This window comes from Apteryx mantelli, chromosome 3 (genome assembly GCF_036417845.1).
Source record: "Apteryx mantelli isolate bAptMan1 chromosome 3, bAptMan1.hap1, whole genome shotgun sequence".
Taxonomy (NCBI): domain Eukaryota; kingdom Metazoa; phylum Chordata; class Aves; order Apterygiformes; family Apterygidae; genus Apteryx; species Apteryx mantelli.
The window spans coordinates 17,624,418-17,637,500 of NC_089980.1; positions in this window are offsets into that span (position 1 = coordinate 17,624,418).

Below are 13,083 nucleotides of genomic sequence, written 5' to 3' on the forward strand. Positions count from 1 at the left end.
CATGTCTTGCTTTCTTCTCCCACTTTCCTCCTCTCTCCTCCCTTCCGCTCCACTCTTTCTCCCCTTGCCCAACTTCTGTTTTTTTTTTCTTATTACCATTTTGCCTCTTCCATCTTCCCATGACCACTATCATAATCTGAGTCAAAAAATGAATCTTAAAATCTACCAGAAACAAGCCAAGTAGGTCAGCTGCCTAGACTGACCTTACAAAGGCATCATCCCTGGCTAGAGAAGTGCCTGAACTGCAAAATTTGCAGGGCAGGAGATGGTTTTGGGGCACTATCACTGCACACCTCTCCTGTTCTTACACTTCTTTCAGGCACTGTGGGTCCCTGTGGCAGACACAAACAGGGTTAGATCTTTAGTTTTGAACCAGTATGGCTTTTCTTCTGTTCTTTTTGAACCTAAGAGGCAGATAGCAGGCACTCCACACTGGGGTGGCTCTCTCTGGTCAGAATCCCAGAAACTGTGCAAAATGGAGACGAGCGTGGTCCTGGAGCAGGGGTCAGCTAGACCATCCGTTGGAGACAGGATCCCAACCTTTACAGATGTGTGTCTCCTACAGTGGTGATTCCACATAGTTACTAAATAGCCAGCTCTAGCCCCTGCCTGTTTTCGGTATGAGGAAGTTTTCTCTAATACCTAATCTAAATCTCCTTTGCTGCATATTAAGCTGATTATTTCTATTCCTTCCCTCAACAGACATGGATTAAAATCTGATTGCCCTCTCTACTTTCTCCTAACCTTGTAGACAGCGGAAGGCTGTCACCGCCCTTTTTCTAGCTTAAAAAGAATCACATCCTTGCAATCTTTCCCGTCATTTCATCCCGACCTTATGGCACACCTAAATCCTCTTCTCTCCCAAGCAAGCCGCGCTTGCTCGGCCTCAGCGGAGCGAGAGGCAGCAGGGCGGGCTCTGAACCGTCTGCGAGAAAATGGCCGAGTCCGTAGAGCAGGCAGGGCTACCAGGGGAGATTTACGGCCGAGGCACTCAAGAGCTGGGCTGTCTGCGTGTTGCTCTTGGAAAGCCATGCCAGCGCGGGCGCAGCCAGACCGTACAACCGCCCTGCCAGAGGAACAGCCGCGGTATCGCGGCCGTTTCTCTATCGGGGGGCATATGTATGGGCAATTAGCATTTTTCAGGAGTGCTGCTGGAGGCTGCCGGAGGGAGAAGCGAAAACAAACATAAAATAAAATCCAGGCAAGAGGGTAATATTTCCATCACCAAAGCTGACATACAGCACTGTGAGTCCTTTGAGCAGCAGAAACTGGATGTGCAAATGCTGTTGAAAGAGAAATCTTTCTAGGGGCCTTTCTCGTAGGATAATTTTAGGCTTCGGCACTTCTATTCACAGGGATGGTTTTAAATCTGGAATCATTCATAAACATTTAAGGCCTTTAGGTCATAGAATATGACCCCTTCTGGAATAGAGGCCAAAGCATTTCACCCACACACCCCGACATTAAGAGCAAATGCTTCTGCAGGGAAGGATTTGATCCCAAGCAGGAGTTTTCACAGTGAAAACTGCACGCTGGGGAGGACAGGCAGGACTTTTGCCAGGAAAATCTACCCCTTGAATGGTGGGACTTTGACACCCCTAGGAGGGGACTGAAAACTGGGCTTCCTCCCGCCTCACTTGGTGCTGTCATCCCAGATGAAGCCACCAGCCCTCCCTTCTCCAAGCGAGATCCGGGCAGATTCCTCTGAGAATGGACAACCATCAGGAACTCATGGGATCCAGTGCAGGCAACCCGGAGGTGCTGCTGGATGGGCACTGAGGCTGCTTTCTGGTTCTGACTGAGGGGAGAAGGATTTGACTACAGGGGAAAGAAGAAAAGAAGGGGACGGGATGAAGCCTTTGGAAAAGCTGACACATCCTTGGATAAATCATTAGGTACCTCTACTACCCCTTCTGCTCAACAAGGACCGACAAAAGCTTGTTTTTGTTTCCCACGAAAATTCAGGCCAGAAGGTTTGCTTTGTGAGCAGGCAGATTGAGAGAAGAGAGCAGGAGACCCTGGACGTGTTTTGAGTGCTCTGGCATCTTCGGATGTGAATGCCCTTTGCCAACTCCGCTTTACCATAAAACTACCTTTCCAGTGTCATTTCTGCTCAGCCTCCCAAGCGAGCACCCTCGGGATGCCCACACTTCTCGCGCTGCTGCTCAGGAAGGAGGCAGGGGCTGAAGGGGCGTTGTTTTATTAAATCCCTTTTCCGAGGACATGGTTTTCCCATGCCTCCCAAGGCCATTAGAAGTGCTAATGAGCCAGGGGACAGTGACATCAGAGAGGCAAAGTATGAGCACACGCAGGGCAGAGTGCTGCATATCCTTCCTAGGCAGGTCTGTAAATCCCTGCTCCTCGCTACAGGTTTTCCGTTTCAGGTGAGAGAAGTCCAGTCTCGCCTCCTGCCTCCCAGCCCTTCTCCTCCCCGGCTCTGCTCCCTGTTGCCCTCTCCCTCTGCGCACTCAACCACCCCCTGTCTGAAGCTCTTTTTGGGGGCCATCAGTTTTGGGGTCCTTCGTGAGCCGCCCTAATTTTGGCAATCAGCAGTACGGCTCGGGAAACCCATGGGGTATTGAGGAAAAAGGGCTGATTTAGGGCCGGCTTGGGTCCTGCCGCCACAAGTTGACATTATCATGCAAAGTCGTCGCTGCAAACTTGCACTGAAGATCATCACTACTTAGTACCAAAATGAAACTCACTTCATGTATCAAGGCAACTCATAGGCCAAAGCGTCACATTCGAGTATTTTGGGGTGTGAAAAGTGATGCCTCTAGAGGCATAAATAAATATCCAAGCATAATCACAGTTTGCATGCTGATGGAAAAGAAGATATCACAGAGCTCCAAACAAACCAACAGAACAATAAAACTCGGCAAAAACCTTTACTCTGCTCCCTGCCCCCAAAGTTAACAATACCTCTGCAAAGCAAGAGAGGCTGCACAGGCACACAACTATAGGAGGCTTTACACTGATGTTTTCTTTCTTTGAAAAGGCTTTAAACGCTTCTCTCATGTTTTTACAAAAGCTTTTACGTTTTGCAGGGGTGCTCTTTCTGTCTGAATGCCGCTGCTCGCAAAGGGAAGGAAATTCTTCACGTCCTTTTGTTACAGCCGCTGCAAGGGCTGCATGAGAAAATTCAGCATGCGCAGAGCCCCTCGTGTGCTAGCATAGGCGGGAGGGAGGCAAAATAAACCCAAACCGCGGAAACAAACAGCTGCTTCATTCACGGCCGTATCAACAAATCAATATTAATCGATAAGGAGATCTGTCCGTTCGCCCCAGAGGTAACTGGCCGAGTGCATTCGACAAGGCTCGGCCGTGCTGAAATCCAAGGGGATTTTGCCACTCGCACAAACGGGCGAGAAAGCCAGCGCCAAAACGGCAGGAAACGGAGCCACGCGTGCTGCCTACCAGCCTGTGCCGAGGACTGCCACCCAGCCTCGCCTGAGATGCACCTTACGAGTTAAAGACCTGCTTGTTACCCCAAGCATTGTGTCTGGTTTAGAGGAAGCTACGCCACTATTAACTAGGACTCCCTGGTTTTTATGTCAGCCGCCAGTATGCTTTTTTAATGACCATTAAACCCTCGTGGGCCATTCCCTGCCGCTCACTGCAAGCCGCTTGGATCCGTTCAAAACTCCTGCTCCGGCTGAGCCGCAGCCTGGGAGAGCTGGGAAAGAGAGGAGCGGAAAAAAGTCCAGAGTTGGGAAACAGAAAGGAAGGGAAGGATTAAAGGCAAAGCCCTGCCAGGATGCAGCCGTGGGGAGCTAATTCGCCGTGGGCAGTGCGACGCGAGGGAGCTGCAGCCTCGCAGACAGCTGGCACTCAGCTGGGGATGCTGCTGGGCCGCGCTGCTCCCGCGCAGCCCATAAACTGCACCACGACCAGTTTGGGCGCTCTGCTTTCTTTTCTTTCCTTTTTTTTTTAACATGCCTTGTACAGGAAATTTTTCCTCATTGCATGTAAAAGCTGTTCCAATTCCCCAAAGTAAGAGACTTGGCAAGTCAATTACAAGAAAAGTAGAAGTGCTGAAGCCCAGGAACAAATTTTAACAACATGCAAGTGTAACTTTTATTGCCAACAGTAGACGTGCGCTGGAATTTGAGGGGGGGGAAAAAAGCCTGATGAAGTGGCAAAATGCAGTTGTTTCGCTTTATCTACAAAGAACACTGTGGTTTCATTTGTAGATGAATCACTTTGTTGTGATTTATTTAGTTTGTAAATGGATCTGATTTATTTTCCCAGGGGATTTGAGAGTTTTTTTTTTTTTTTTTTTTTTTTACTAAAGCAAGTTATTGGGCCAATTAAAAGAAGAGGAAACTTAATTGCCTTGAAATGTTTGAAGAAGATCAAGTTTGGGTGTCACCTGCCACAACATTTTGGCAACAAAACAGAACAAAATCCAAGAATACAAAACCATAAACAATCAGAAAAGCAAACAAATTCCACGCAAACCAATACCAAAGCCAAGGGAGAACTACAAATCGGGCAAACCAAACACAGATCTGCCTATTGCCAAAGGACAGAGCCTTTAAAGGAATACCTTCCTTTTGAGCACTCCGTCGTAGGGCACTCTAACGTCAGCTTTGCCAGAGCAATTACACTGTTTAATAATCAAACCTGGATCTCATTTATACGGCATATGAACATAGTAAAACCAAGCGTATGGAAAGTGTGCTGCACAATAAGATGTGGTTTACTTCATATCACTAGTTTGCTGGTAATTAGACAGTTCATATCACAGGAAAAATGTTAACGCCTTTCAAATATAATATATACAGCCAGCAGATTTGCCAACTTAAATGTTTTCCTACACTGACAGTCTTTATTTTGTTATTTTGTGTCCCACTGAGAGCACGGAAGTAGAAGGTTCAATCCAAATCTCAAGGGTTAGTGGAAAAATCCTCCAATTAACTCAGGGAATCTTGTATCTGGTCCCAGAATAAAGCTTTCCAAAAATGGAGCAGTTATGTTTAAACCTACGTACAGGATCCATCGTTCTGGCAATATTTTTATACTGATCAATGTGATGAGCCTGCTCCAGCAACAAGCAGCTTCCCTCCGAGTTTCTACGCAGGAGCTGCTTGCTTGTCTTTTCACCTGTGTACTGAACGAACCGAATGCTGCCCGTTTTCAGTATCAGTGTCGCAAGAAAGAACACAAAGCCAAGTTGCGTCGGTCCTATTCCAGCCTGAAAAACTACTCTCTTCGTAACATCTGCTGCATCGCATAAAATACATGCAACTAAACCCAACCGAACAAGCGCTCTCCCGTTATCAGAAACCCTTGGATTACGAAGGAGCTTTTGTTTTCAGCCCAAAGAAATGGGCTGACGTTCGACTTCCTACCACTGAAGAATTTATTTGGGTAACTTGTCCACTGCTCTTGGTGGGAGAGGACTCAAAGTCTGCTTTTGCCACCAAGGGGAACACCTATTGCCTCGAGAGTTTGCACTGGAAAGAGTTTGCAACATGCTTTGATGCCTTCGCTCAGCCACATTTCCTCTTCCTGGATTTGCTGGGAAGAGGGGGAAGGGATAGAAGGGAATAGGTCCCAAACCCTTTACTATCTCTCCTTAGCTTGTTGTCTTTTGTAAGCCACAAAGAACAGATTTTCTTTTGTAAATCCTTAGTAATTAAAGGAGTACTTCAGTGGCTATATTGTTCAGTGGTCTTGTTTCCTAGGTTTTGCCTTTGACAGTCATATTTTGCAAAGGCTGCTAAGATGACTAGGCACCTTCCCCTACTTAACACTAAACCAATTGATGCCCGTGCACACTGCATGAAGGAGGAAAAGTTTCATTAATGGCACTTCATTAAAGAACTGCACTGGAAAGCCCTAAATGTGGCTGAACCCGCTGAAATCCAGAGCAAGCTGTCTATTAGGATGGCAACAAAGACAGTTTCGGAAACTGAACTCTGGCTCCACTGCAGCGGATTAGGAAGAGTGATGGGATTAGTGTTTAATGACTTGGGGCAAGAGACAAAGGGAATTTCGACAAAGAGGCTTAGATATGGAAGAATTAACACTCTCTATCCCAGCCGTGCCTCTGATGACTTCCAGCATTCTTGCCTGGCTCTGCCAAAGTTTGGGGGCAAGAAAAGAAAAACAAAACAAAAAAAAGACTAGCGAGGCTTTAATACCTCCTTAGCCTTTTCTTATGGCGTTTTTTTTTTCTTTTAAGAAAGAAAAGATCTTTTAATTTTTCTTAATCAATGCAATAAGCAAAGTTTCTAAGGGCTTGTGTTTCAGCACATTGCAGATGATCACATTTCTAGCCATGCATTCATGAGTGACACATGATTCATGAGTGACTCTAGCTAGCTAGCTATATATTTATATAAATAAAGCATATACTTTTAAATGACTTCTTTAACAGGGAGGGGAATTCTGCCCATAATTGCATGGACTTGACAAATCCTGCTTGATTTTGGGTTGTCTTATGTATCGGGGAGCAGGGTGAAACGGGTGTGGGGGGGTATAATTCATTTGCTCCTATAGCTAACCACAAACTTTCCCAGAGTGACACAGTTCAGGGCAGAATATGTATTAATGATCAGTTCAGAAAGGATTACTGGAGCCTGTGAGCCTGATTTTGCTTTCAGAAGGTGTGACTCCGTTGCAGCAACTCATGATTTACTTCAGCATAGGGGACAAAGAGAAGGAAGACTTAGCAATGATTGTTTAGCAGAGAAAATCTCTTGAAGCTAAAAGCAATTAATTAAAAAAAAAAAAAAAAAGCCCAGTAAGGAAGCCGATCCCCTCAGCTGTGATATGGAGACATTAACACATCTGAGCTCTAAGCAGCACTCAAGTCTGTGACCCTCTGGGCACTAATGTCAAGGAGACACTGCTTAAATAAACACACTCCAAGCAGCAAACACCTGCGAGGAATGAGCTTAAGGGGAGCTCTCCTGCCAAGCGCGGTGCACCCCCCGGCCCCGCGAGCCGCTGCAGCCTGCCGGGCCGGGGGGAGCCACCGGCAGGGCCCTGCATCGGGGCCGCCTTTCGCAGGGGCAGAAACACCACCCAAACAAAAGTGCACAATTGCACCGCCCGGTAAACCAACTCAACACGTATTTATTTTGTATTTTTTCGAAACCAACCCAAAACGCTTGCAGAAAAGCTAGGTATTCATCTCCCACGTTAGCCAACACGAAATGCTCCCAGAGCAGCTTTAGACTCCAAAGTATTATTTAACCAGTGTGGTTTAGGAGGACAATGGCAGCCCCCTGCCGTAATCCATTCAGGGGCAATACCATCAGTCAGTGTGAAATTAAATACATTACAGGGTAAGAGCTTAATGCGTTTTATAGGCAGTTGTTCATCCACATCAGACTTTAGCTTTTAAAATCCTACCATTTGATCCCACAACAGGAACCATGCCTTGAGAAGGAGATTGGCACATTTGCACTGCCAGCAGGGCAGAAAAAGCAGAATGCAGCCTTTAGTGGGAAACGCAATTGCCTGAGAGGGAAAAATGTTCGCATCGAGAGAGCTCTGCAGAGGCACAAGCTCTTGTAATACAGAAACGGGACTGGAAACACATTAAATACCAACCCAGAGCTGGCTGGAGTAGGGTTATTAGAATCAATGTTACCTACCACAGTCCATATGGATTCCACTTATCAGATGTATAATAATAATAATAATAATAGAGTTTGTTACTCATGCACACAAATTCTGATTCTGCAAACTGTTTGCTCTGTGAGCAAGCCTCATGTCCCACAGAGTTCAGTGGGACCTATGCGAGCAGGAGGTAGTCCCATACGGAGAGCTGCAGGATGACGCCCTTAAGCGAGCTGGGTGCTCTTTCTTGACCCAGTTGCCAGGTCTTCCACCGTGGTGATGACCACATATGCTCACAACTCAAATGCTCAGGATTCCCTTTGCCACGGAAACAGCCTGAGCTGTGAAAATAGTTCAGAGCATAAAAGAACCACACAAAAAGTGCCAAGCAGAGGCGACTGTTAAATTCTGCTCTCAGTTACGCTTGCTTAATGCGGGAGTAAATTCCATTTGCTTCAGCTGAGTTACTCAGGATATAAATAGGTGTAAGTGAGATCAGAACTTGGTCCTTAGAGAATCTTCTGCCTTCTGTGATGTTGCTTTTTAAAATGAAGCACTGATAAGCCCCAGTGGTAAAAAAATTATTATTTAAAATATCTTCAGAGCTATGTGTTGCCCAAAATGGCTTTTAACTGTTGAAAGAACATCAAACATTTAAAAATGCATGATCTGCTCTCCGCACTGGCACACAGTGCCAGGAATATTCGTCAGCCTTATGTTTTTGGCTCATATGTCACAGCAGATTATCTGACACTCCATGAACATTGACTGCTTCCTCCAGTTGCGGCTACAAAACTTGTTCTCAGGCATGTCACTGGATGCTACAGCCACCACGACGCGGACCCTGCGCTCACAGTGCGGGCATTGTATCTCCACAGCCTCCGAGCAAAACTGCGCCTTATATCCTGATAACGCCTTCCCCTTCGGAAAGAAACAGCCAACAGCAACTTTGATGAGTTTTCTTTAGTGATCGACTTTTGGATAACTCTCTAAAATATTCCAGGGCTCCAGACGCTATTTATCCAGCGGCGTCATTTGAGAGCTGTAAGCCCCACACCCAGAGAAAGGCTTCATTGCCTGGGCTGAGCAGGTGGGAAACTCCTTAGGCTCGGACGGGGTCAGTGGAGCTCCAGGCAACCACTGCAGCTCGCTCCCAGCACAAAGGGCAAGGGCAGAAAGAAGCATGCAGCAACGTCAAAGGAAGAACTGCATTTATTTGCAGGCTTGCATTATCTAGCTAAATGGGGGCGCGGAAGGGGAGTCTAGGGTCCTCCCTGGCAAAAATTTCAGCTAGCCGGAAATATCTGAATTCACAAGAAAGTCTTCTTAATTTTTACTTTTATTCCCTTCTGCTGATGCCAAAATCAGTCCTTTGGTCTCTTCCTTCCTTCCTTCCGACTGCCCTTTACAGGCTTTTCCAGGGCAAGCGGGAATCTGGATGAAGAGCTAAGGAGAGGAGAACATCTCCTCCACAAAGCGCTTGCCTCTAGCACTGCTCCCTCTCCCTTTCTGTTCTTTGCCTGCCCTTGGCTCCTGCCCACTCGTCGAGCCACCTACGGCTTGCTCTGGAGGCGGGGGACACTCATATATCCCAAATGCTCTTCCAAAATGTGCCCTGCTTCTCTGATGCCTGCAACTCCCGCACAGCATCAGGCTGGTGGTGAGAGGCCCTTCGAGGGTTTCCTCTGAGCTGGACTCCCGCCAGGCTGCACCAGCACTGGCCGCTGGTCGTCAGCAATCCCAGCGGCTCCAGGTCACTACCTGGCAGGCCCTGGAAGTGCAGCTTGCTTGCGTTTTTTCAATGAAATGCGTTAATTAAAAAAAAAAAACAACTCAGAAGACAGTTTGACTACAATGGACATTTTTGTGAAAAATATTCATTTTGCTCTATTCCTACCTTCTCCTTCCCTGTTTGCATGGGTCGAAATTCAAAAAGAACAAAACAACATTTGAATTTTTTCCCGCCCCTTTTGGTCTTCAGAAAGAAAAAGAAAAAAAAAACCCTCCCGCAAACTTATTTAATAACAAAAACTCCAAACATGGAAAAAGTCTATTGGAAAACGAAAAAAAACCTCCGCAAAAAGTAATTGGCAGTTTTTCCTACGGCTCTACCACATTATTCTCTCTCATGTCTGAATATCCCTACCATTTGGCAGGATTGCTAATGGAAGGGAAATCCTCAAGCGCTATTCGGAGCAGGGCGTCTCTCAGCTCCAAACTCGCGCGCAAGAGGAATTCCCGGCAGGACCGACCCAGCCTCGGGCTCTCGCGGCCAATTCCCCGAAAGCACCCGCCTAGCCCCCAAATTGCCACCCTTCCCCTTGCCCCGTGCGCGCTGCTGAGTGGGCCCTGCACACACACACCTATTTCTTTGCCGCTCCTCGTCCCAGCTGAGACCCCTCCCCGGCCGCAGCAGGCTGCGCCGCGCAGCTTCACCCCCGGGCTTTCGGGGAAAGCCTGCATTTCTCGCGGCGCAGGGGCGCGCGCGCAGGGGCAAGCGGCGGGGCGCCACGGCCGGATCCGGGTCTCCCAGGCCCAACACTGCTTGCTTTTGAATTCGCTTTCAACATTTTTACCTGCTGGTATTTTGAAGGCTGCCTTTGCACTGAAAAGGGCAAGCAAGATGCTGCTTAGAAATAGCTTTCAAGTCATCAGAGAGCGTATGTGCCCCTACCCCAGCCCCTCTGGGGCAAACGCTCCCAGGTCGTGCTCCTGGGCACGCAACGAAGGCGCTGCGTTAAATTCAGCTTTCCCTGATGGTCCTGGAGGTCGCTCTGAATCGGGACGCAAGCTGGCAGACCTGCACGCTGGCTGAGCTGCCCACTCTCACTGCTTTATCGCAAGCCCTGAGATATTTGATATTTTTATTAGAATTTCAGGCTCGACTTCACCCCTACCCCCAATATGTTTCAACCTCTTGCAGTTTTGGATGCGAGCCTGAAAACATAACCCAGAGAGTCAGAAATGGGAAGGCAAATAAAGCAAACCCAACGCTTTTATCACACGGTTCCAGCATGATGCTGGGGACGGCGGCTCCTGGGTTTAGGCTTCCTGACTTATAATATGCCTTACATATTATACGCTCTACACTGGAACTGTGTCAGCAGCGACGGCTTTCTGCTTGACTTGGTGTAGAGGGGACCAGACTCATGTCTAGTAAGTACAGAAAATAGAAAATTATTCTGGCTTTCTACTGGTGAAACTGAGACCTGGATGTAGCCCTGAATTAAACCTGGCAAAAATCGCCAAAGCTCAGTTAACCTCTCTCCAGCATTATCCTCCTCTGATTTAGAGCAAAAAGTAAACGGAGTAAGCCTCCCTCTCCATGCACTTTCCTCCAAAAAAAAAAGAGGGGGGGGAATAATCTGCTCTGTGGTTTGCCCATAAGCAGGAAATACTAGAAAGGAAACCTGCTTTCTAGATGTTTCTGGCATCTCCTTAAATTTGGATGTTTCTGCTAGGAGACTGAACTGCTGCTTGTTATCCAGACAAAATTCAAAACTCTGCAATTTCCCTTATTGCTAGAAAATGCAGCTTTCTTCTTTTCTTTACTTCTCGCCAGCCAAAGCGTGGCTTGATTTTGCCAAAGCAAGGCAAAGTTCATAGCCTGCCTCCACAAACATCCTATTTGGAAGTCTTCCTCACATAAGACTGCTCCCAGCAAATGCGTAGTAGCCAGGCTATCCAACAGATTGCCTTGAGGTGGTCTTCTAAGCCAGAAGTCACCTAAAAATGGTGTTGTCTTGCTCAGGGCATTTCCCGCTATTACTCTATCTGCCTTATCCCACCAAAAATCTTTGTGCGCGCCTGTTGCCAAGGGCGGGTGCATACGCTTGTGTGAAAGACAGGCTGATAGGCCACGCGGAAGGGTGGCTTTTTTTTCCCTTATGAACTGCTATCTTTGATCCATTTTTCATACGGTTCCCCGTGCAAGTGCACAAAGACAAATATGCATTGTAATATTTATGAACACAGCCTGATAGTTACTATGGTTTCAAAGGAAACAGTAAAAATGGATACAAAACTGGATGCGCTTCACATTAGGCAGCTAAGGTACAGCACATGGTATAAATTCGCTTCAAACTGACTCACTTGTTTCGATGAGGTAAGTGTTGACATTAGACAATTTGGTGGGGAGCATTTATTTCTGCACTTATTAAAATGTCAGTAACAGCAGGAGTAACACCTCCTAAAAGGCTTGCAGGTGCTTGTCTTCAAAAATCCAACATTTGAAGAGGATAAAACGCATAAATTGCATTTCAAATGATTCACCATTGGCTGAAAGAGAATAGGTACGTTCAGGTGTTTAATTAACGCAGGCAATGCATAATCAACACCACTCAAATCCACAGAACTGCCCAAATTCCTAAATTTCAGCATGTTCAAAACGAGCTGCAGAATCAAAGCAGAAGAGAAATATTTGTGAAGATGTAGACATGTGTTGCCTAAACAACATGCTTAATTTTTCCAAGGGCTGTACTTCATACATACTCAAATGCGGGTGAACACTACCTCAGAAATGCAAAGTACTCAAGTGAAAGGAAGTGGATGAAAAATATATTGGCAAAAATGCGTTCATATGTAAAAACAGCTCTGGAGAGGTCAGTGCTCCGAGCAGCCGAGGCAGGGCGTGAGGCCCACAGACTGAGCATCGCGCCAGCGCGATAGCGGCAAGCCTTGGCATTCTCCTTCCGTGAAACGTTCCAGGAGCCGGCTCGCGTCTAACTTTCCTTGGCTCTCCAAAGGACTCGGTAAGGCCGGAATAAGACGTCGGCTTGTTCACATCACAGGGAAATATAAACTGAGGTCAAGAAAACCACAACATCTGGAACGTGAGAAAAGGATTTACTGTTAAGGGCTTAATGAACTCTGAAAATAAAGTTCTCAACTTTGCTAATTTGTTTGGGCTTCAAAGAGGAATAACATGCAGAGCTGGAAGAAAGTTTTATAGCTCTCCTGAAGAATTAAAAAAGCACATCTGAGCTAAAATTAGAGAAGCACAAAGACAGTAGAGATAGCAGCAGTGTTCTTTAGCCGATGCTAGGAGAAAACGCTCAGCAGTTCCCGCTAGGGATTTATGTCCCAATTATTGGGGGAGAAGAGGAATGAGAGATGCTGTGGTTTGGTGGCTCAGGGGCAGAAAGCACCACTGAGCGGGGGGACGGGACTCGACAGGGATTTGCATACTCTTACGTGCAACACATATGCCTGGTGCTGTTTACCTAGGACTGGAGGGGTGAAAGGACACGTCTATATCATCATTTTAGCTCGCATCAGAAATGTGTCCAGCTACAGTGCGCTGGTTCACGCTGTGACCTGCTTTCAGAGTGTGCAAAGTGGCTGCTTCTCAGATGAACCGAAAGCTGGAAGATATACATTTAATGCACTCCAGGCATTAATAGGCATTCAGGCCATGGGAAGCAGATGAAAGCTGATCCAGAGGAAACCCCTCTGCACCGCATGCACGGTGTGGATGTCGGGTCCTCAGCACCACCTGCTTTGCTCTAC